This window comes from Astyanax mexicanus, chromosome 24 (assembly GCF_023375975.1).
Source record: "Astyanax mexicanus isolate ESR-SI-001 chromosome 24, AstMex3_surface, whole genome shotgun sequence".
Taxonomy (NCBI): Eukaryota; Metazoa; Chordata; class Actinopteri; order Characiformes; family Acestrorhamphidae; genus Astyanax; species Astyanax mexicanus.
This window is the reverse complement of record NC_064431.1, coordinates 11,465,276-11,490,155: the sequence shown is the minus strand read 5'-3', so window position 1 is coordinate 11,490,155 and position 24,880 is coordinate 11,465,276. Positions and strand designations below refer to the sequence as shown.

The 24,880-nt window shown below is 42.2% G+C and overlaps 1 pseudogene; it reads right to left on the bottom strand.

The window, feature by feature from the left end:
• Window positions 1–1,331: 1,331 nt before the first annotated feature.
• LOC111195438 (uncharacterized) lies at window positions 1,332–5,682 on the bottom strand (annotated as a pseudogene).
• Window positions 5,683–24,880: the final 19,198 nt, after the last annotated feature.

The window sequence follows — 24,880 nt, the reverse complement described above, 5'->3', positions numbered from 1 at the left end:
TTGAAGGTTTACATAGGATCTCTAGAAGACTGTATGTTTGCATGTATGAATATTTATGAGCAAAAGCCGAAACCCCCCCCCCCCCCCCCCCCAGACTAAAGCATACCGGAGCAATACCGGATCACTGGAGCACTTTTTTCACAAAAAACAGCTCACATGGCATTAATTTATACTAGAGACCACAACTAGACATTTTAAAATGAACGAAAAAACAATGAAATGAGACCTTTAAACTGTTGAGTCTCTTAAAAACGGAGGAGAATACTGCCATTTGGGCCAATAAAAAGAATACTAACTCCCCAAAATTAGCTTTAGAGTGGAGAAATGCTAAGAAAACAGATTCTTAGGAATTCCCTACCCTAAATATATTTGTTCCGCTTATTTTTGTTTTCACACTGCAGTTTAAGGAGCGCACTGCAGGGGAGGTGAGACTTAGGTGAGATACTAAAATAAACTAATCTGACTCCATTTTATAAATACCAACTAGGAGAAAATAAACAGTTAACAATTATCAGTAGCACACTTACTAATAATTAGAATATGTCTAAACAAAACCAGGTCTGCTTAAATAGTTTAGTGATGGAAGATATAGGCATTAAAAGTACACAACACCCAAAATACTACATAACATGTGAAAACAGCCCAGTGCATGGGTTGAGATGTTCAGCGGTCCAGAACATAGTCTACACTAGTGGTTACAGAACATAACACTCAATCTTATCTATTTCCCTCAGAGGTTAAACTGTGGCATAGCCTAAAATACAACATAACATGTGAAAACTGCCCAGCGCATGGGTTGAGATGTTCAGCGGTCCAGAACATAGTCTATACTAGCGGTTACAGAACATAACACTCAATCTTATGTTTCCCTTAGTAGTTAAGTGTGTGACAAAGTGCCCAGTGAAACTAACTATATAACTATGGAAGTCTAGAAACTTAAAGAAACTCAGAACACAGACCAATTAGGCCTTAGGGCCTACTAGAAAAATATTCAACAAACAATCACTACAGATTAACAGTTAACGGTTTATTGTGACCTAAGTTGACATATGAAACAATATTCTTAAACAATCCACAAGACCAAGTCAAACAAGATAGCAGTTAAGAATATTGCATAGTATAGTTGAAATAGAATATTGTGTGATATATTTTAAATAGTGGTTACATACAGAGTAGATATGTCTCCTGGTTACAGACAAATGTTGGCTACATGCAGAGCATGGGAGGTCTCATACTACCAGACAAACTCAGAGAGTAGGTCTTTGTGCTTTCCTTAAATATCAAACCAGAACAATACACTTCATTTTCACATGGAAATTAGAATTTGGCACTATTTACCGACTGTCACCACCATTTGTTTATCATGGCCTTTGATCATCACGGGGTAATCCTAAACCCATCAGGAGCAGGAAGGGGAGTGTCTCTTCAGAATGGAGACATTTCTCCCAAAGTTCAGAGATGTTTTATTAAGGTTATCTTTAACATTTCTTCACTAAGACCACTGTACTTCTCGTACTGAGACCATTAAAATGATACCAAACACGAAGACATTCACATTCCATATTAACAAGATACATTTCAGATCCAGCATTTAAAAGATTCTTCAGCTCAGTAGACATCTTCAAGCAAGAGGTGTCAACTACCTTTTGGTCAGGCTTCAGACTTAATTTGATTAACAATGGTACTTTTAACACAATGCTCAATGTGAGGAGCGGAGGTGTGCAAAGACAATTAGGGTACCCCATGGATGAATAGCCTTACAGAGTGCCCCCTTTTGTCCCCTGAGAGCCAATCAAAGATCACGGGGGTCAATTCCAATTCAGTTCATACCCCATCCCAGGTCTACTCCTGCAGTCTTTGTGAAGTTGACAGCTGCAGGGGGCTGGGCACGAAGAGCACATCGGACATAGCAACACTGGATCAGGGTGACAGTGAATGTGACCATACTTGCAAATACACATCCTCTGAACACCCAATCCCACCCAGTGTAAGTGTACTGAGCCGAGTGTGTAGATGAACTGGGCAGGATCTCAGCAGTCTTCTTCGCCAGGTTTGCCTGCACCATCCATTGGCACTCTTCCCAGGTTGTTGATCTGACCCATGGCTCAATAGGTGAAAGAGTTTATTTCACTGGTTACACACCACTGTGTGTGACACTTGGATGGCGTCTGAATATCAGTGTAGAGATTGGATGCTGATCAATCTTGAGTCGTTCTGTGAAAGTGTCTTAAGAGTGTTACAAGTACAAAGAATTTAACTGCGAGTCTCATGACAGTATATTGCGAGAAGTGAACAAGGTCTCAGTGTTTCTTAAAGTCATATACCCCGTGATGTGGTCCCATTTCATTACATGATTCTTCACCACAACCTCAATGGAGTTATTTGTGGTGGAATTTTGAAATACCTGATCTGGGTGGATAAGTAGAAAAGTTGCAAAGATTGAAATACAAACAGTATATACAGTGCTGATATATATCATCAAAGAGGATAACAGTTCAGCATAATATCTTTCATTGATTCTGATGTAGACCACCTGTGTAGGTTCAAAGTTTCAATCTAATTATTTAGGACATGCTTAGGGTTCTTTTGCAGACGAAGGTTCCGGATTTCTTGGCTGGGTTGGTTTTCTGTGAAAGAAGTAAGGGTTAAAGAGCATGTCTCTGTACACTATATGTGTGAGGTTGTATGTGTGCATCTATGTGGTGTTTCTAGATCCTGTGTAGTAACACTTTTTAGGATCCAGTCAAATCAAATCAAATTTATTTGTATAGCGCTTTTTACAAATGGTGTTGGCACAAAGCAGCTTTACAGAAACATGATTACAGGACAAAGAATCAGGCAAAACATTAAACATAGAATATACATAATACAGAACCCCCAGTGAGCGCGGAGGCAAGGAAAAATTCCCTCAGAGCTGCAGGAGGAGGAAGAAACCTTGGGAGGACCAAGACTCACATTAAAGGGGGGACCATCCTACCACTGGTCAAATGGCTTTTAAATTAATTTTAAAAAGTCTTTCATACATCCACATAGGTTTTATATATTCAGGTGTGTAGCAGCTCCACTAATGGCTTATAGAGTAAGATGGATGATGAGCAGCTGATCTGTGGTGGATGGAGAAGAGCTGACTTCAGAAACTTCCAGTCTGGCCAGACAGAGGACATGAGAGCCTGAGGGTCCAACATCCCTCGGTATCGGGTCAGACAGGTGGGCAGTCAGTAACTCAGAGGAAGGCAGAGAGATGGAATTAGTTTTGACTGGATTTATGTAAAACAGAGAATATAAAACATTATCAGAGTGTGGCAAATGACTCCGGCAGATCTAAATAAAACAGCCTAACTAAAGGCAGAGAGCCAGAAGGTAACATAGACATGGAGGCTCCCTGAAACACTGGCATCCACCCACTCCACCGTCCACAAACCTGAGTGACCGTGTGCAGTGGGAGAACAACAGCACCAGCATCTCAGTTTACCACAATTCCCTCTGTCCATGAACCCCTGAATCTGCAGCCTTATCTAAAGGGAAAAACATTAATTACCAAAAGCTAAACTAAACAAGTAAGTTTTCAGTCTAGACTTAAAGATTGAGACTGTGTCTGAGTCCCGAACATATTCAGGGAGATTATTCCAGAGTTGAGGCGCTTTATAAGAGAAAGCTCTTCCTCCTGCAGAGCTCCTCTGAATTTTAGGAACTACTAATAAACCAGCACCCTGAGATCTAAGTAATCGCGGTGGTTCATAACAGGAGATGAGGTCTTGTAAATACTCAGGAGCGAGCCCGTGTAGGGCTTTATACGTTAACAGGAGAATTTTATAGTCTATGCGGAATTTGACTGGAAGCCAGTGCAGTGCTGATAGTACTGGACTAATATGGTCAAATTTTCTCGTTTTAGTAAGGACCCTGGCTGCAGCATTTTGAACTAGCTGAAGTTTATTTAAGTTACTGCCGGAACATCCAGACAGTAGCGCATTACAATAATCTAGCCTTGAGGTAATAAAGGCATGTACTAATTTTTCTGCGTCATGCAGTGATAGGGCATTTCTTAGCTTGGCAATATTACAGAGGTGTAGAAAAGCTGTTCTAGTAACATTAGATATGTGTTTATCGAATGCTAGATCTGAATCTATGATAACTCCAAGGTTTTTAGCTGCTGAACCAGGGGTGGCTGAGAAGTCAGCCAGATTTAGCATTAAGTCTGATAATTTATTTCTAGCAGCTTTGGGGCCTAATAGGAGAACTTCTGTTTTATCACTATTTAATAGGAGGAAGTTGTGCGACATCCATGATTTTACATCTTCTACACAATCCTCGATTTTCTTTAATCTCACTCTGTCATCAGGTTTGGCTGATATGAAGAGCTGCGTGTCATCTGCATAACAATGAAAATTCACATCATGTTTTCTAATAACTTTGCCCAGTGGGAGCATATATAATGTAAATAATAACGGTCCTAATATAGAGCCTTGTGGAATTCCATATCTTACCTTGGTATAACTGGAAGACATATCATTTATCCTCACAAACTGATAGCGATCGGTTAAGTATGATTTAAACCATGATAATGCAGTTCCAGTTACACCAACCATGTTCTCTAGTCTTTCTAAAAGGATAGTATGATCTATTGTATCAAAGGCTGTGCTCAGATCTAGAAGTACGAGTAGGGAAACACAGCCTTGGTCGGCGGCTATAAGTAGATTGTTTGTTATTCTAACTAAAGCTGTCTCAGTGCTATGATAAGGCCTAAATCCAGATTGAAATTTTTCATAGATCTGGTTTCTTTGCAGGTAAGAGCAAAGTTGTTGGGCTACAGCTTTTTCTAAAATCTTAGAAATAAAGGGTAAGTTTGAAATAGGTCTATAGTTAGACAGTACACTAGGATCAAGATTTGGTTTCTTGATCAGAGGTTTAATTACAGCTGTTTTAAAGGCTTTGGGTACATGGCCCAAGGTGAGCGATGAGTTTACCATCATTAACAGAGGTTTAATTATATCTGGCAGTACCTGTTTTAGTAATTTTGTGGGAACAGCATCAAGTGTGCAGGTTGTGCTGTTTGAAGAGGAGATAATTTTCTCTAGTTCTAGCTGTGGAAGTGGGTTAAAGATTTCCAACCTAACTTCAGTAACAGGGTTTTGTTCTAGATCAGCCAGACCAGATGACAGAGAGGATGTAATATTTATCTGTTTAATTTTATCCCGAATGTTTTCAATTTTACTATTGAAGAAGTCCATAAAATCGTTGCTGGTGTGAATGGCTGGAATCTGAGGTTCAGTACCTGCCTGGTTTTTAGTTAATTTGGAAATAACACTAAAGAGAACTCTAGGATTATTTTTATTTATCTCGATCTGTGAGGCCAGATACGCTGAGCGGGCTTTATTTAGTTCTTTTCTATATTTAACAAGACTGTCTTTCCACGCAGAGTGAAACACTTCCAGTTTAGTTGATCGATATTTACGCTCTAAATTTCGTACTAACTGCTGTAAGTTACGAGTTTGATCATTGTACCACGGTGCGAGCTTTTTCTGTCTCTCTATTTTGTGTTTAAGGGGTGCTACAACATCTAAGGTTGTTTGTCCCAGTCACGCTGGCCTTTGCTCGACTCCATGGACAACTGCGCTGCCAGCCAAACTCCTGCAGTCTAGATATCCAGCGCGCAAGCTGGTCCTCGGGCTCGCGGAAACGCATGAGCCACTGTAGCGAGGCGTTGTCGGTGCGCAGCAGAAATGGGACCCCATACACATACGGTCGGAAATGTTTAAGGCTCTCGACCACCGCGAGTAGCTCCCGGCGCGTTACGCAATAGTTACGCTCCGCCTTGTCCAGGCGGCGGCTATAGTACGCTATTACGCGCTCTGAGCCATCCTGAACCTGTGACAGGACCGCTCCGAGGCCATGGTCGCTCGCATCAGTATCCACAATGAAACTCTCCAACATATTCGGATACGCTAGAACTGGAGCATTGCATAGACGGCTTTTTAGCTCCTCGAACGCTCGCTCCGCCTCGTCAGACCAGCGGAATGTCACACCCGGTCTAGTTAAATTGTGAAGCGGCGCCTCCACGTCCGCGAACCCCCTGATAAACCGCCTGTAATACGATGCGAGCCCCACGAAACTACAAACCATTTTCGCGTTATGTGGGACAGGCCAGTCACGGACAGCCTCCGTCTTTTTAGGGTCGGTTTCCACACCAGCACCGCTCACTACATGGCCCAGAAAATTCACGCGCTGCCTCAGCAGGTTACACTTCGCCGGGTTGAGCTTCAGGTTAGCCGCCTGAATCGCGCCGAGCACCACCTCGAGGTGAGAGAGCGCGGAGTCGAAGTCGGTCCCGTGCGCCATGACGTCATCCAGGTAAACAACGCAGCACGAACGCGGGATCCCGCTTAACACGCGCTCCATAAGACGCTCGAAAGTAGCCGGCGAGTTACACAACCCAAACGGGAGCACCGTGAAATGCCATAGAGCCGAGCCGAGCGAGAAAGCGGTTTTCTCCCTATCCCCTTCAGCTAGGGGCACCTGCCAATACAAATCTCCGCTCCTCAAATCTAGCGAGCTGAACCAGGCTGAGCCCGATGGCTGATCTAGCGTATCGTCGATCCTGGGAAGCGGATAAGAGTCGAGCTTCGTGACGGCGTTAAGTCGGCGATAATCAACGCAAAAACGCCAGTTCCCGTCCTTCTTTTTTGCAAGGACCACCGGGGCCGACCACGGGCTGCTCGAAGGCTCAATAACGCCCGCACTCGCCATATCACGGACTAACTGCTCAGCCGCTACGCGTTTCGCTAATGCCAGACGGTGCGGTCTCAGCCTGATGGGCTGGGCGTCACCTGTGTTTATAGAATGAAACGCAAGGCTAGTCCTAGTACACTCACGCTCAGACACAGCGAAGCTAGCGCGAAAACGCTCAATCAGTTCGCGTAAGCGCAGTTGTTGGGGCTCTGATAAGCCCACACAACTGCGCTCCAGCATCTCTTCTATCGGATCGATAATTAACCCCGCATCTAACGGACCCTTGAACATAACGTGCACCGAATCACACGCATCCCCCCCCAACGGCTCACTTACCCCGCACTCATCATGTTCCTCTACGGGGAGTCCAGTCACCAGAACCGAGCCCCGTGCACAATCAATGACGGCTCCAACGCGTGCAAGCAGGTCCTTGCCCAGAATGCACGGATCATTGATGTGCCCAACCCAGAACTCCTGCTGAAAGGGGCCCTTGCCAACATCAATTGTCAGCTCCGTTAATCCCAGGAGAGCGATAGGATCTCCGGTGACTGAAGAGAGAGCGATGCGCCGGCTGTAGTCCACCACAAACTCGCCTGCCACACCCCTTGCGAGCTCAGGCTTTATCAGCGAGACTGACGAGCCCGTGTCCACCAGCGCGTCCACCGTCACTCCATTCAGCGTGCACTTCACAAAATAGCCGCCGGGTCCGACAGCTCCGTGATCAGGTTCCGAGGGTAAGCCTAGAATCCCTGGGGCCACCGTAACCCTCACTTGGTGGTCCCGGCTCCGTTTCCCGGCCGGCCGCACTGCGCTCGCTTGTGGCCACGCCCCCCGCAATGCCAGCACTCCAGTTGCGCCTCAGGCCAGCTCCGCCTCCATCTCGGTGGATCATGGGCTCCGGGCGACGCCCCCCACGGTTCCGGATGGCTGGACAGGATGAGTTCGGACCGCTCAGCCACCTCCACCGCGGCCTCCAGGGTCTGTGGGTCGGCCAGTCTCACATGTTTGCGCAGCTCGCCTGGCTCTAGGGCGCGCAGGAAATTATCCAGCGCGAGACTTCTCTGAGCCGCTCGCGGAAATGCCGGATAAGCTTGGCGGGTTAGCAGAGCCATCTCAGATGCCAGCATGCCCAAAGTCTCTCCCCGCTGCCGGCGCCGGTCCACCACTAGCATTTTGGCGGCCGCCTCGGAAGGTTGACGGCTGAAACGGGTTCTCAGCGCCCGCGTCAAGTCAGACAGCTCGCAGCGGCACTCCGCGGGGAGCTCGATCAGCACCCTCAGTGCGTCTCCCTGCAGCGCCAGACAGAGGTTGGCCGCCGTCTCAGCATCCGTCCAGCCCGCACGGCCCGCCACGATCTCCAGCTGGGCTTCGAAGGCCGTCCAGTCAGCGCTGCCGTCATAGAATGACAGGCGGGGATGAGCCGTCAAGCTCGCCGTCAGCGCACCGTCCACTCTGGGAGCCGGCGCCACCGACTCCACGCCATCCGCTCCGCGAGCCGGCGCTGACGTCATCGCGCCGTCCACTCTGGGAGCCGGCGCCGGCGTCCTCGCGCCATCCGTTCCGCGGGCTCGACCTTTGGACAGCCTGCTGGCGCCGTCAGGTCTGGGTCCACTCCGCTGGTGAGTCTTGCCCCTCGTCCGCTGGTCCGCCGTTATCCTCTTCAGCTGTTCGATTTCCCCTGCCAGCAGCTCCATATCATCCAGCAAGGCCGCTTCTGACACCAAATGTGGCGTGGAAGAGGAAGGAGGACTCGTGAGACTCATTGCAAGTACTCAACAGCTCTTTATTAACAGGCTTGCCACTCACTTATAGCCTTTAACAAGGCTAGGAGAGCGAAACCCAACTGCTCACACAGCATAAACAGCCCTAAGGTCACTAAACCAACTAGGAATCTACCGGATGGTAGATTCAGAGTGGTGCCCACCACTCTGCATAACCCCACCTAAAAGGGAGGCCCCACACCTGACATCCACTCACACACAGGCACACAGAGGCGGGCACACAGAGACAGGCACACAGCAGCCACACACACACACACAGATGCCACAATATTTTTTGTGTCTTACAGAAAGCTCCAGAAAGGTGTGTTGCTGCCTGGTTGATAAACTACCAGTTGCTGATTCCAAGAGTCTCGTCAACCTACACCAGAAGGGGATCTGAGGAAAGACAACCTACACCCAAGACTTTAACAGTACAGACGTCATCCAGACATCATCAAGATTCTGCCAGCAGAACCACAACTACATTTCCAACATGCAAGAAAAGAATGCCAAAATCTTTCTTCTGGCAATAACAGATAGATTTCCTAGGTGTATATTCATGTCTAAGTTCACCTGTTGCCAGTGAGGACAATGACAATTCATTTAAGTCACTATTCAATTTAACAAGGCAGACATTATTTCCAGGAAAGAATGTCTGTATTCCACATCCAGTCAGTGTCTCTGCTGGAATAGCTTGGACTGCTCATCCAATTTCTGACTGTGATATTTGTCGTCTATTGCGGATAGATGTTTCATCTCCTGAAATTAACACGTGTCATAACATATCTCGGCCAAAGACATCCCAGTGCTGTACACCAGGCGCGGCAGCCTATGAGAAGACATATGCTCCAGACCATAAAATCGATGATATAATCACTCCATCAAGGTTTTCTTGGTGTGTTGAAAATAGTCAAAATGTCACCTTATCTAGGAAAAATTTCTAAATCATTGTGCGGACGTGTAATACAACTTAATCAAATCGATAATAGTCATACCCATGAGCAACAGTCGAATTTCAAGGCAAAAACAATTAGTGATTGCGTCTATGACACGAAATCATGGTTTAATTGGCTGTTGATGACTAACTTTTGTCGTATTCCTGCACTTACTGGCACATATTGGTTATCAGTGTTGGGCACGTTACTTTGAAAAAGTAATTAGTTATAGTTACTCGTTACTTCTCCAAAAAAGTAACTGAGTTACTAACGGAGTTACTCCACAATAAAAGTAATTAGTTACCAGTAAAAGTAACTATCGCGTTACTTTTTATTATTCGCCCGTCAAAAAAAGGAAATCAATTATGCATTTACTATTATTATTAGAAAAATAACAAAAAATAACAAACGAAAATAAACCCAAAATGTTGACAAAAATATAATCTAACGAATTTCAAAAAAATAAAACGAAATTCTCCACACAACTAAAGAAAATTACTAAAACTTGTAATACTGAAAAAAGCGGAAAAACGCGTCTGGGGATGAAATTTAACAAACCAAGCCACACTCAAAAGAAATATGTATATATAAAACAAAATAATGGACAAAAACAACAATTTAATGCCCGTTAAAATGGTATTAATATAACAGCTTCACCAAAAGAGAATAGAGCTTAGATCGTGCCCAAAAAATCCGACCCAGCCGGAGCCCGTGCACATTGTGCCCAAGCCCGAACCATAAACTGTCATTATGAGCCTGACCCGATCCGCCCCATAAACTGTCTGTTTTCGGGCTGATTGAATGAGCGAAATATAATCAGAATTATGTTAATTAACACTGTAACATAGAAGCATAGAACTATTATTTAATCTAAATGATTTTTAAGAACAGCTACACACAATGCTGCAAGTCAAACGCGGAGGCGTTCACGTGCGCCCAGAGCTACGTGATTACAGTTTTCATTTTTATTATAGTTTAATTTTATTTTGTTTTTATTTTGCGCTCGGCACAACAACTCCCGCTGTACAACTCCGCTGTACAACAGCGCTTATAAATAAATTAAACACAAAAATGAGGGTATTCTATCAGTAATTTCAGTTCGTTTTAGTTAGTTTTATAAACACAAAATACAGTTCGAGATAGTTATGTTTTTCCTTTTAATTACCGTTTTTATTAGATTCAGTTAACACAAATGTTTTTCACTTTCAATTTTCGCTATTTCGTTCGCTTTAGTGAACAATAATAATTGGTTACTTAGCAACATTGTGATTATCACACCAGAGCTTTATATAAAATAAAAATAGGAGCCTGATTTCGGGTCGGTCCTCAGGTCAGGTGGGATTCGGGCAGAGAATCTAAGCTCTAAAAGAGAAAGCAGCAGCACCACAAAAACCGGAGCAGCTAAAAAGAGCTTAACGTCCTTAATTCGGAACTTGGGTTGTCCACGGCAATCACTGAATTGATTAGAGCACGCAAATCGTCACAATTGTGCCTCACTTCACCACGCCAAACCACAGGCACAGCGGCCAGAAGCTCAAGTTCACCGGACAGAGGAGGGGTTAACCAGGGCAAAGCGAAATAAAAAAAAAAAGTTCATAGAGCTGCTAAAGTAACGTGCAGTAACGGGGTGTCGGAAATGGTAACGGCGGTATAGTTACAGTCATAGTAATTAGTTAGATTACTCGTTACTGAAAAAAGTAACGGCGTTAGTAACGCCGTTAGTTTTAACGCCGTTACTCCCAACACTGTTGGTTATGTGGAAGTTCTGCTTTTAGTGAACTACCTGCTAGATTCAGTGGTCGGTGTTCATTAATTTATTTGCTACCAGCAATGAGACCACAATCAACCACACAAAATGAGACCAATGGAAAGATTAGCAAGGATAGTAATGTGATAGTCATTCACAGTTCTATAAACACTCCAGTATCTTAAGATGTGCCAAGTGCATGTGGCCCAGTTAATTGTAATACACAGGTGTGCACATGGTACAAGAACAGTGAGGTCTTTGCTGACTCTAAATATCACGATTTTATAAATACAAAATTACATCTTAATGGAACTTTAGAAATGTCTTCTCCTAATAAGGGCCTGCACCTTTTATTTCAGGAGTCCCAAAAACGTAACAAAACAATAACTTATGAACTATTATCATTAATCTCCTCAATCGTAGATATTGATGGTACTTTTTAGGGAATGTCCCGATCCAGCTTTTTGAACTTCCGATCCGATACCGATATTTATTTGCACTTCCGATCCGATACCGATATATACTGATACCGGCCTATCCGAGCATGTATTAAAGTTTAAGTTATTTAGCCAACTTACTTTGTTGTCAAACTCATGTTGACAAGCGTTTTGCTCTTGATAACAAGTAGCCAGCTGAATAAGGTGTGTTTGAATAATACATAATGGTTGGTAAATAGAAACTGACCTGTTTATTTAGTGTGGTGTATTAACATGGTAAAACACTGTAAGAATACTGGGTCATTCGGTTTGTTGGAGCACTGGGTTTGCCTATAGAATGAGGGTCCTCTGAGAGATGTTGGAATGTGGGCCAAGGGCCGAAAACACCCCACATCTGTTTTACTTTAAACTGTTGGACTTTTGCCTGGAACATATATGTCCTTTTATGGTAAAGAGATATGTGATATGCGTTGGTCTGAGGTATAAAACCCTGCTAGCACAAAGAGAAGGGAGAGAGAATTTTGGGACACCTAAGGATCGGGAAAACTCGTCTCTCTCCACTTCTGAAAATCTGTTATAATAAACTTAACCTGATTGATAAAAATAGAAGACAATGTGTTAAGTTTAATTTCTTCAAGAACCATCCATCAAGAGGAGACATGACAGAAGTTTCTGGCACCCCAGATGGGACCAGATGATGTGTGACCGTGTCCTGCGTTAAGCGGCTCTTCTGACGGAAGGGAGAAACCTCGGCCGGGAAAAGAAAAAAAAAGGGTGAGCTTTCCTCACTAATTATGAGGGTTTTTCTCTTCTTGCTGAAGTGTTGCGTTGATGTTTGGGTTGCATTCAAAGAGAACAAGTATTGTATGAGATGATGGTGTGTTCTTGTTGAAATGACCTTAACTTTAAATTTTCAATGTGTGGCTTTGTGTCAACCACACAGAAGAGAAATAAATAGTTATCTGTAGAAAGTTTTGGGGATGAAGTTTGATAAATGGTCAGTTACTGCATGCTAACTTCTTATACTGGGCCCGGTTTTGGAAAGTTGTAAGACATGAGTATTTTGGGATTTGTTAAGCGGACATGGGCTTTCTCTGTAACTAGAGTTAAGGAAAATAAGGGGATAAAAAAAAAAAAGCAACTACTGCAGTGGGTATTGTACGGCGTGAGTAATGCTACATTACTTTAAGATGCGTCCGATTATGGCTGAGCGTGCGTTATCCATGTGACAGAGTTGGCTGAGGAACAGAGAAAACTCTAGAGTAGTATATCAAAGGAATTGGAAAAGCATGCTAGGAAAAAAGAGGAAAAATGTCGACTAAAATGAAGGAGTTAATTCTGACAAAGTCCGGAATGCGCATCCGGCTTCTATGTGTGTGGGAAAATACATGGAAGTGTGTGTGGTTTGTGTATGTTGCGTTTTTGTCTTTGTCTTTTTATTTTATTTTTTCTGTCCTGTGAGAGCAATGATGCTGGTTGTCATTGTAGAAATCTAGAACTAGAGAATCATAAGGTAATTTAAATAAACCACTAAATGAGCCACAGACAAGATGCAAAGACGGACGATACAGTACTCGAATACTGGTAAATGAGCTTTGCACTTTGTTCTAGATAAATAAAGCATTAAAGTATATATATATATATATATATATATATATATATATATATATATATGCATAGATAGATAACGGTGGACAATAAAGTGGTGTTTTTAGGGCACCCACAATATGGTATTGAGAAGTTAATTATATGTGTGAATATTGAGAAAAAGCATGTGTGATTTTTCTCTGTGAGTCAGTGTTCTCTTCTGAGCACTGCGGGGAAAATCATGTGAGTGTGTGTGAAGTTTTTGGCTGAGTGCCTGGATGTGAGATGTGTGAGAGTTTGTGTGTGTGCGTTCTGTTTAAAATTGACTGTTAAAACTGATGGAAATTTTTAGACTTGCTGACGCATTCTGGGATTTACTGTAATTAGTGTTTATGGGACTATATGATTAGTGTTAAAGGATTTGATTTGATATTTGCTGAAGGTAGATTATAATTTATTAATAGGAGAGGAAAATTGGGTTATGGAGATAGTGTGAGATGGAGTTTTTTGTAACATAGAATGTTAAGTGCTTTATATCTGTGTAAACGCAGACTAATAGTTAAACTGTATTGAGGGCCGTTGGGGTCTGAGGTGTAGATGGAGAATATTAGGTAGAGCTTGGAGGGCCTGTGGGTTCTCAAGGAGCGAGTGGAGTGGACGTATGACGTCACTGTTGGCTATGGGTCCTGCAGGAGCTCAAGGCTCTCTTTCTCTCTGATAAATTGGTAAGAGAGCATTAGTTTTAGTCTAATAAAATGCGTGTTGGCAAAACCGTTTGCATGATGGGATTATAGTGAAATGTAGAAGAGGAAAATATATATATATATTATGTCTCCTAAAAAGAAATAATCTAACTTGCCAAGTTTAGTAAGAATACAATAAATATTAATGTATGAATAATGCATGTTCCTGCCACAAAACCAGGAAAACTAAAAAGTAGTATGATAAAAAGAATGAGTACTTTAAATGTGCCCGTTTTTTCTCTCTGTATAGGAGAGGCAGAGTGAGAGAGAGAAAGAAAGTGGGGGCTAGTTTCTCTCAATGAGGCTCTGCTGAGCTGTGGGGTTTTTGTTGGCAGGAGGCCAAGAGTCCATGGAGCTATGTGCAGTGCTTACATATGGCAAAGTTATATAATGAAAAAAAAGATAGGAAGTTTGAGAATATATTGAACCTAAATGAGACCTGTGTTGATAAGTTTTTAATTAATAAGTTGTGTTGACCGCTGTCCTTCTGTGTTTTTTTTTTTCCTTTCCTGATGCCTGTCTGTAAAATGGGAGGAGAGAAAAGGAAAAGAAGGGGTGGCTGACAGAGGAGCGGGCCAGGAGGTTCCGTCATCCAGCCCATCTGCTGACAGTGCTCCAAATCAGGCTAGTGTTTTGATCCACGATTTCTTCCTTTGTAACACCTGCAGTACAAAATTTATTTGCACTCACATATCTATTCACTAGTAATTAGGCACACTGTTTTAATGTAATTTGTACCAATACCTAAAAGTGTGTAATTGTAAATAAACAGCGGGGACCAAAGGGGAATATGGGGTGCTGCATGAAAACTTGGTAACAGATTGAGTGGTTCTTAAATAATTGAGTAACTGTGTAATTGCGTAATTAGTTAATTAGTTAATTGGTCAATTGCTTAATTGGTTAATTGGTTGATTGGTTACTTGGTTAATTGGTTAATTAGTTAATTGGTTAATTAGTGGGTTTGAATTTTTAGGTGTGGATTTTCTGGGGTTGGCAACCATTTGAGCTGAGGTGCACAAATAAAAGTTGATAGGCACATAATATTGAAAAGACTAGTACATAAAATAATAACTTAGTGTAGTAAAATAAAGCAGTTTGGTAGTTTGCATTTTTCACATTAAAATAACCTAGGGAAGTTAGGAGTATGTCCAATATGGGGTCAAATGTAGCCAAGGGGATAACTCCAGTTGATGTAGTAAAGACAAACAATCCTTTAATTAAAGGCATTACAAAATTGTCAAAGAAATGGAACAAGCGATGGCCGGATATAGAATGCAGGTGGCCAGTTGAGGGGACTCTCAACCCAGATGTTATTGAAGTATTGAAGGTACTTGTGGCCACATACAAAGCAAACCAAAAGAAGGGGAAGAAAGGAGAGAGACGCAAAGAGAAAAGGAGGATGGAACTTGGAGTGCTTGAATTGTTTTCGCAAGAAGGCCAGAAACTAATCAAAGCTAATCAGGAGAGAAGAGTAAAAGGCGCCGAAGAAATTGAGAAAAACACAATAAAGATTGAGAAACAGATGGCTGAAGTCAATGCACCATTCTCTCATGTAAATTCAGCGAAGAAACCTCCACCGTACGAAAAAGAAGTGAAGTTTAAAGAAGTCTATCCTCAAGTTCCAGTAATCAGTCAAGAGGGTGAATATCAAATCACGGATGATGACGATCGGATAATGGAAGCAGGCAAAGCAGAGACAATCATAAAAATGTTTCCGCATGCCAAGAGCAAGAGGACAGCAAGATGGCTGTTGACCAAGGGACTTCTGAAGCTGGGAAAATTAAGACGAGAAGAGGATGAAGACAATAGCGAGTGGGAGGAAGCTACAGGAGGCTATGACCCAACTGTTAGGAAGTTACTGGCTAAGGCAGAAAGAAAAGGAGACAAGTCAAGAAAACATGGCGATTCTGATGACACAAGCTCCAATGACAGTGACAGAGAAGACAGCGATCATGACTGGAGTAACAGATATTCGGCGTCCTCAAGAGGATTTGTCCCTGACACATCGAGCCCAAGAACTGCAGAAGATCTGCAGAGGGACATGAGAGAAGTGGACAAGAGTATAGACCACTGCATGTCATGCTTGGAGAGTAGACCAAGCCGTGAGTGTCAAAAGGCATTGGAGAAACAGCTGAAGAGCTTGCAGACACAAAAGAAAGGATTAAAGGAAAAAGTGGATCATAGCTATGCATTACGTTCAAGAAAAGGGACGCACCATGATAAGATTTGTCCAGTGATCGTCAGAGGACAAAATCTGGAGTACAAGCCATGGCAGAATACAGACCTGTCTGATATACTGGAAAAGCTGCCAACTCTTCAAGATGGAGCGCATCCTTGGATCTCAAAGTTGGAAGAAATCATGGTGGGAACACAACTTGCCATAGGTGACATTAAGAGACTGCTGGCTAATCTCTTGGGAGTTCCAGCCATGGAGGAGATTCAGCAAAAAGCAGGACTGGATCGTTATGTGGGCACAGCAGTGAATGATCCAGAGTTGTTTGCAGCAGTCAGAGGTCGAATGTGGAGAGCAGTGAGGGATACATTTCCAACAAATGTACATCCTGACAACATTCTCATTGATCCACTGGGAGAAGAAGAGAACCCAAGGTCTTACGTGTCAAGAGCGCATCAAGTGTGGAGAAACATCACAGGAAATGATCCTGAAATTAACCAGATGGAACAATCCATCCTGAGAGCCAAAATACAGAAGGGACTGCCTCTGTCAGTGAGGAACAAACTGGCAGAAGTGGTTGGTCTGGGGAGTATGGCTAAAGGAGTCTACACAGACCACATAGCCCATCAAGTGGAGCTGCACAGGAAAAAAACAAGAGACCAGAAAGAGCAGGATCAAGAAGCTCTCAGAAAACTCACTCACATTCAGTTGCTGTTTAATAAAAAACAACAGTATGACACATGAGGCACATGGGTTGGGCCATGTTGCCAGGGGGGAAGTGATAAGGAAAATCACTAAGGAGTATGGATTTTGGGCACCATATTTACTTGAGCAGATTGATCATGTCATTGGCAGATGTACAATTTGCCTGAAGAACAATGTTCGAAGGGGGGTAATGGTTCCACCTGGATACATTCCAACCCCGAGAGGTCCTATGTGTGAGTTAGTAGTGGATTTTGTAGACATGATAAAACCAATTGGAGGTAAGAGATATCTCCTTGTTGTGGTTGATCGTTTTTCGCGTTGGGTTGAAGCATGCCCTACGAAAAAGAAGGATGCGCACTCTGTTGCAAAGTTTTTTGTGCACAGAAGTCTTTAGCAGGTGGGGACTACCAGATCGAATATCCTCAGACAATGGGAAGGAATTTCTGGACAGAACTGTGAAATTGATTTTGCAAAAATTGGGCATTACACAGCGTTTTGGGAGTGTTTATAGTCCAAGAAGTCAAGGGGTCTGTGAGAGAATGAATGGAGTTTTGAAAAACCGTATTGTGAAAATCTGTCAGCACACGGGATTGAATTGGGTTGAAGCGCTTCCATTGGCGCTAATGGTGTGTCGCTCAACTGAGCTGCGTGATTTGCATTTGACACCTCATGAAATGGTAACAGGCAGACAAATGCCTACACCAAGGTTGCGCACAAGTGGAAAGGGTCCAAGTTTGACTTTGTTAGAGGGGGATATGAAAGCATATGTTACATACATGGCTAATCTACATAAGAAAATATCCACATACGTTTCTGACAGGCAGAAAAGAGAAGAGGTGCAGGAGAAATTGGATGAGCACAGGAGGAGTGCAGTGAAACCAGGAGACAAGGTGTTCGTGAAGGTGTTTAGAAGAAAGTGGTATAACGAACGCCGTGAAGGACCTTTTGAGGTTGAGCGGAGTACAGGAACTACAGTTCAAGTCAAGGGGTCTCCAAAGTGGTATCACTTGTCACACTGTATTAAAGCACCAGGGGAGGAGACACCCCGTGGGCAGAGAGATTTGGGAAGTTCACAGGAGCCAGGTGAAGATGGGGAAGAGCAGGCAGAAGGAGAAAGGGTTAGAGATCTCCAGGGTCAGACTCTGGACAGAGAGAGTGGTCATGTGGGGGTTGATATTGTGGGCTCTGTGGATGCTTCTGATCATGTCAGACCTGAATCTCCAAGTAGTGAACAAGACAGATTTGAGGTCATTGAGTTTGGGCATGTTCCAAAAACAACGAAACCCGGTTCAGGGGGGTGTGAAGAGAGAGCGGGTGCACAGGGAACTGACTCCACTAGCAGGGAAGTCAGAAAGCCAGGTAGACAACCAAGGCCGAGATCAGTTAGGAAAAGGGTCAGGCCAAAGCGTTATGAAGATTAGAGGGGAAGGTCCCTTAGATAATTTCACTTTGGTTGTGTCAAATATTACAGAAAATGCATCAAGTGTATTAAATATATCAACGCCGGTCCCTTATGTGATTGACAACTATAGCTCCGGAACCAGTAATTACAGTTGCACTAGGTACATCAGTTCATCTTCCTTGCAAGTGTGGGCTGTATAACACAAGAAGTAACAATCCACCTCAGTGGCAAAATAGTCGTGGGGAAGAGTTGATATTTTCAGGACCAACTGTTGATGACATATCATATAATCAGAGAAAATATGTTTTGTATAACGATGTGAGATGGTTCACGATTAAGAAAGATTGTTCGTTGCTTATGCGTAATGTTACATGGGAAGATGAAGGGGAATACACTTGTGTTTACTTTGAACCAGAGTTCAAATTTGTGCCTATACAAAATAGGTGGAAAGAAGGGCATGTAACACGTAAAATGAGGGTTAAGATAACAACTCTAAAACCTAAGGGAAGCTTATTAATAACTGGAAAAAGTCAAGACAAATTGCTTGACATGAGTGAAATGGGGGCAACAGTTGAACAGGTTACTACAGTAACTACAAGTTTGAAGGGTGTAACTCGGGCTCCTACTGTAACTAGTACATTGCAGGGGATTGAGATGAGCACAAACAGATCAAATACTTCAACTTTTATCTCTAAAGGTAGTGAGAGTAGTGAAAATGATTTAAATGTAACAGTGGTTAATGATACCATGACACGAATGGTACATGAAGTAGTTGAGGTGACAGATGTAATGGTTGGGGTAAATGTAAATACTGCTTGGGTACCAGCTGATGTAAGTGACCAGTCTCGTGCACTACAGAAGAGAGACACAAAATGGAAGGCTTTTGGGTTTGACTCCTCGGTATTACAAATCACCGATCAGTGGGCATCTAGAAACCTATGGTTTCAACAGATCACTCATTCAGTAAGAGCCAGTATGAGGCTAAAGGGGCCTTGTATAGTAAAAGTGCCAACTCCAGGTACTTGGCCATCAATTTTAGAAACAGTGCCAGAACCACTGAAGGTTAAGTGTCAGTCTAATGCTTTATCTTGGTTGCTGTATAATCAACAAGCAGCAGATGATGTGTGGATGGCACTCTCAGTACATTTGTTTAGACCTAGATTCAATTGTACATGGCTGCAGGAATTGCCCTATGTAAACATACTTGATCATTTTGATAGGGAGGAACCTGTGGTTCCTGATTCTTTGGATGTGCTGTCTGTAAGGGCAGATGAGTGTTTTTGCTCAAACCAGACCTATGATGGGCCTGGAATGTTTATGGGGGTAGCAGTGTGTGATAGATATACGATAGAGCTGAAGGGGCATAGGCCAAGGGGTCCTACTGATTTGTTTAAGGTAACTTTTAAGATTCCGAACCGGAAGCATGATATAAGTGTGATGGCAGGACATCAAATTTTGCCTGGTAATGTTACCATAGGAAATTTTAAAGATATTTGGTGGGTTTGTGGAGACAAGGCTTATATATTTTTGCCACATGGTTGGACGGGGTGTTGTTACATGGCTAAATTGAAGCTTCCATATGAAATTTACACTGTACAGAAGGGTGTAGCACCTGTTGTGAACACTTCAGAGAGTTCACAAGGGAGGAGACAGAAGAGAGAAATGGCACAGTTTCATAATTTGGAGTCTTATCATTGGAGAATTAGTATAGGAGAAAAGTGGGGTATAGGATTGTTTCCATGGTATGGGGTTACTTTTTTAGCAGATCACAGATCTCAGATAATATTACGTATACGCTACAGGGATTTGCTAATGAGACAATTAAAGGCTTTGAGTATTTGACCAACACACAAAAAAGTCATAGACTTACGTTATTGAAGCATGACATGGCACTTGATTACATTCTTGCAAAACAAGGGGGTTTATGTATGGCTTTGAACTTAACTGGAGATGCGTGTTATACTTTGGTTCCGGATAGTACTGATAATATGACTAGTGTTATAGAAGCTTTGAGGCATATTAGGGATGCGGTTGGGCCGTCAGAAGGATCTGGGTGGTCTGTGAATGCTTGGTTACTAGATAAATTTGGACCTATGGGAGCAATGCTTGCTCAGCTTCTTGGAGCAGCTCTTTTATCACTGTGTGTGATGATCTGTTTTTGTACCGTATTGTTAACTTGTGCAAAGGCTATGATTATGAGATGGGTAGGTGTTGTGCTGCCTGGAAGTCAAGTGCAGATGCCATTGCTTATGCGACGAGACTCAGATAGTGATGAGGGTTTAGTGCTGGACAGCGAGATAGTGGATAAGTACCCATTTGAACTTAAATAATAATCCAACTATACTAAGTACATTTAGAGCATTTTAATCCTTTGTACTATTGTATTCCTAACATATATGCACCATTTTTATAAACATTAGAGGGGCAGATTGTAAACCATGTTAGCTTTAGTGGGAATAGCATGATAAACTAGTACGCATGTACACATACTAAGAAACTGTTTTGTTGTTTGTTTATATGTACTGTTTCTTTGAAGACAAGATACTGGTTGGTGTGTTCTATCTTTCCCTCTAGAACGATAGTGGGAAACTACACGTGGGGTATGGTGTTCAGAGGTCCCAATCTGCCAAGGACTCTGACTCTGGGGATCTGATGGTCACAAAACAAGGACATTGCAAAGCTGCCAAGGGGACATGCCATGTTGTCATCACCACATCACAAGCCAATAAAACTGGGGACTTGCCTTGTCACATTGTCAACTGAACTTTTATGTGTTTTATATCTCTGTGTTTGTATTACCTGTATTCTTCAGTATTCTGTTTTATATTATTGTTTCCATTGTTAGTTGTTGCTTGTGGACTGATGTATTTCCTGATGGGTAAGTACAGTGTAACCTCTGGGGTTTTATTTTTATTTCTTTCTGTTCTCGAGGTTAGGTGTAGAACTGTCAGGCAGGTTTGAGGTGTACTGGACGGTCCGATGGGTTGACTAGCCTGAAGGTACACATTTTGTTTGTTTCATGGGGTTTCATCTGTATGTTACTCACCTAGCTCGTCCACAAGTAATAGTATTTTGACGAACCCATTCCTTATCCTTTGATTGGGCTGGAGTACTGTTTTGGTGGTCGCCTAGGGCAGAGGGATCGTGAGTGAGTTTTATCCTACCTTGAGTGATTGAAGGAATTTTCAGAAGTGTTAGCTGCCTGGTAGGTTTTCGCTCTCACACTCCACAAATTTGGTGTTGCACCCAAGCGCCACTAGAAGGAATGGTAGGTTGTTTTCTATGTTCCATGGCATATGTTCTTTCTATTTGGTCCGAGCCTCTTAGGAGTCTCGTCAGGGGGGAATATGTGGTGTATTAACATGGTAAAACACTGTAAGAATACTGGGTCATTCGGTTCGTTGGAGCACTGGGTTTGCCTGTAGAATGAGGGTCCTCTGAGAGATGTTGGAATGTGGGCCAAGGGCCGAAAACACCCCACATCTGTTTTACTTTAAACTGTTGGACTTTTGCCTGGAACATATATGTCCTTTTATGGTAAAGAGATATGTGATATGCGTTGGTCTGAGGTATAAAACCCTGCTAGCACAAAGAGAAGGGAGAGAGAATTTTGGGACACCTAAGGATCGGGAAAACTCGTCTCTCTCCACTGTATCTTCTGAAAATCTGTTATAATAAACTTAACCTGATTGATAAAAATAGAAGACAGTGTGTTAAGTTTCATTTCTTCAAGAACCATCCATCAAGAAGAGACACGACATTAGCAAATAATAAACTAAAAATATACAAAATAATAAATAACAAAGAGAAATGGCGACAGTAAACCAAGGCTTAAAAAGCCATAAGTGCAAATAATATTATAAATTGTATTAAAAAAGCAAAACACACAAACTGAGTAGAAAATAGTCTATTAACAGCATCAGTACTCTTGAGTGCTGTACTCATCAGTGGTTTTGAACAAGTGTAAACCAAAGCTTAAAAGAAAATCAGTGCAAATATTGTAAACTATTTAAAAGTAAAATGCCTTCTACTCCCCAATCTCCTCCACACTATGCTGCTCCAACCCCATCTACATACTCCCTTCAATTCCAACTGTTTGCCCTGCCTGCAGTCCGAGCATGATGGGGAGATTCTTTTTTTACAAAGACGAGCATTTCAATATGCTCAGGTGTCAGCCTGCTCCTGTGTTAGTAATGTAAGCATAATATAATAAATATTTTGTGTAAGCAATTAAAGCTAAATTATCAAAATAAGCTATGTTTCACACAGTTTTATCTTTTAGTTGCATAAATAAGAAACATAACATGTTTCATAAACTTTTTTATTTGCAAATAATTGTGAAATTTACCCATACCCACTAGTTGAGATGTGATACTAAAATAAGCATAATGACACTAAAAATTCAACAAGCAAACATCATAATGTTAAGAGAGAAAACTTTATTAAATTCAAAGAAAAAAACCTTCATAAAGGGAGCAAACGCTGCCTCCAGCCGGTCTGACCGGAGTTCATCTTTCCCCGCCGGGGAGATGCTATGCTCGTGTGCTAAAGGTGTGCTGAAAAATGCGGACCAGATTTTACTCTCACTGGCGAAAACACAGCAAAAACTGGAATGGATTATCTAAATGGGTGCGCTGGAAAACCCGGATCGGACTTTCAAAAAAAAAAACTGGATCGGGAGTCTGGATCGGCATTTTCTCGTGCCTTCCGGTCCGATACGATACGCATTTTTTGCAAATATCGGCGGCCGATCCAATCCAAATATCGGATCGGGACAAGCCTAGTACTTTTACTTTTGAGTTAAATTCAGAACCATGCCACGTAAAATATTTGATTCATACACGTTTTGGATCACATATTCCAGCTGGTGTGTCATTAGTTGCTGATCCTAATCCATGCATCAAACATTCTGGACCAGGTTTTTAGGCGGACTTGCCCTAGATCAAATTCGTGGCCTAACTGTTGAAGCAGGGCTCCAGACAAAAAAAATGTTTAAGGAGCAAGTGGCTCCTAAAATAAAAAATTTGGGCACCAATATTTTTTTCTATGTGCCAAACAATAATGCTGAATCTTTACTGCAGAAGGTGTGCTTATGGTACACCCCAACTCCACACCAATTGCTTTCAGCTTTGGCTTGCTTTTGGCGCTAATTGGAAGGGATTTTTGAGTGTTCAGGATTGCCAGTTCCAGTCTTTGAGGCAAACAATGAAATGAGAGAATATGTTTTCCTATCTCACTTCTAAAGAGTGCCCCTTGTTCTGTCAAATTGTGCTACCTTGTCAAACCGTGCTACCCTAGTGTATATTAAACTGTAAAAACTCAAAAGAAGCTCAACGTTAGAGCATGTTTGCAGTAGAAGCCCCCAGTAGATGTAGTGTTAGTATATTTGGATAACATAAATCATGGTAAAGTTATGGCAATGAGAGTTCGTTACAAACTGCTTTAGCTTTTTTGTATTTAAATTATAATTATTAATTATTGTATTTTTTATTATTAATTTATATTTACACTTTTGTGCAATGACAGTGAGTCCAGGTCCACTCAAGTGAGTTACTGGGATGTTGAGTGTGGGTACAGTACAGTTAGAGAACAGTAGAGGGTATTGTAATAATCAAGTGAGTAATTGTGATATTGCGTGAGGGTACAGTACAATTAGAGAACAGTAGAGGGCGCTGTAATAATTAGGTGAGTTATTGTGCTGTTGATTGTGGGTACAGTTCAATTAGAGAAACGTAGATGGCGCTGTAATGATCAACTGAGTTATTGGACTATTGAGTGTGGGTACAGTACATTTAGAGAACAGTAGAGGGTGTTGTAATAATCAAGTGAGTTACTGGGATATTGAGTGTGGGTACAGTACACTTAGAAAACACAAGAGGGCGCTGTAATGATCAGGTGAGTTATTGGGATATTGAATGTGGGTGCACTACAGTTAGAGGACAGTAGAGGGCGCTGTAATAATAAGGTGAGTTATTTTGATATTGATTGTGGTTTCAGTAGAGTTAGAGGACAATAGAGGGCGCTGTAAAAATTATCTGAGTTATTGGGATATTGAGTGTGTGTACAGTACATTTAGAGAACAGTAGAAGGCACACTCAATAATTTGATATTGAGTGTGTGTACAGTACAGTTAGAGGACAGTAGAGGGCGCTGTAATGATCAGCTGAGTTATTGGGATACTGAGTATGGGTTCAGTACAGTTAAAGGACAGTAGAGGGCGCTGTAGTAAAAAGGTGAGTATTTGTGATATTAAGTGTGAGTACAGTACATTTAGAGAACAGTAGAGGGTATTGTAATAATCAACTGAGTTATTGGGATATTGAGTGTGAGTATCTGAGTTATTGGGATATTGAGTGTGGGTACAGTACATTTTAGAGTACAGTAGAGGGCGCCGTAATAATCAGATGAGTTATTTAGATATTTTTAGTGTGTGTACAATTACAGTCAGAAGACAGTAAAGGGCGATGTAATAATCAGCTGAGTTATTGGGATATTGAGTGTGGGTACAGTACAGTTAGAGGACACTACAGGGCTATGTAATAATCAGGTGAATTCTTGTGACATTAAGTGTGGGTAATCAGGTGAGTTATTGTTATATTAAGTGTGTGTACCATACAGTTAGCGAACAGTAGAGTGCGCTGTAATAACCAGCTCAGTTATTGTTA